A 1,144-nucleotide genomic window follows, 5' to 3' on the forward strand; every position below is an offset into this window, starting at 1 on the left:
AGAGAGGTGCCCGGCAGAATGTAGGAATCATCGAACAGTATCATTAATATTACATGCAAGTAAAAATTACTGAAGGTAATTAAAAAACATCTGTAATAGTACATAGCTAGGGAACTGCTAGAAACTCAAGCCAGATTCAAAAGATGACATACAATAAGGTCCAAAGTATAAGAAATGCCATTCTTATAGTCTTCCATCTGACAATGCTGATGTCAGATGGATCTTTGCTGAAAGCAGAGAATAACAGAAAAAGGTTTCCTTGTGCTTTATTCCAGAACACTTGTTGTGCACACGCACAGCCATGCTAAGGTTTTTGACTGTGTGCACCGAGACAAGCTTTGGGTAATACTGTGAATAAGGAGTATTCCAGAACACTTGCTTTGCTCATGAGGAACCTGTACATACTGTAAAACAAGGGGCCACTGAATGATTTAAAATCAAGAAAGGCATGCATCTGGGCTATATTCTTTCACCATACTTGTTCAATCTGTATGAAGCACAAATAATTTGGGAAGCTGGATTATATGAAGAAGAACATGACATTAGGTTTGATGGAAGATTTTTAACATGTGAAATGCAGGTGACACAACTTTGCTTACTGAAAGCAAAGAGGACTTAGAATACTTACTGATGAAGATAAAAATCACAGTCTTCAGTATGAGTTGCACCTCAATGTAAAGAAAACAAAAATCCTCACAACTGGACCAATAAATAACATCATAATTAAATGGAGAAAAGACTGAAGTTATCAAAGACTTCATTCTACTTGGATCCATAATCAACACTCATGGAAGGAGCAGTCAAGAAACCAAACAATGTATGGCACTAGGCAAATACGCTACACAAGAGCAAAAGATGCCTGTTTGAGGACTATGGTATACCATGGCATTTTCAATAGTCTCATATGCATGTGAAAGTTGGGCACTGAATAAGGAAGACCATAGAACTGATACATTTGAGTTATGGTGTTGGAGAAGAATACTGAAATTACCATGGGCTTGACAGAAGAACAAACAAATCTGTGTTGGAAAACTACAGCAAGAATGCTGTAAGGAGGTAAGGATGGCGAGACTTTTTCTCTTATACTTTTGACATAGTATCAGGAAGTACCAGCCCCTGGAGAAGGACATTATGCTTGGTAGAG

General features: G+C 37.8%; 1 protein-coding gene across 1 annotated transcript in view; it reads right to left on the reverse strand.

The window, feature by feature from the left end:
• Positions 1-1,144, reverse strand: part of PELI2 (pellino E3 ubiquitin protein ligase family member 2) — a 267,800-nt gene that overhangs the window by 21,799 nt on the left and 244,857 nt on the right. The window lies entirely within an intron of this gene.

Source organism: Chrysochloris asiatica, unplaced genomic scaffold (genome assembly GCF_000296735.1).
Source record: "Chrysochloris asiatica unplaced genomic scaffold, ChrAsi1.0 scaffold00067, whole genome shotgun sequence".
NCBI lineage: Eukaryota > Metazoa > Chordata > Mammalia > Afrosoricida > Chrysochloridae > Chrysochloris > Chrysochloris asiatica.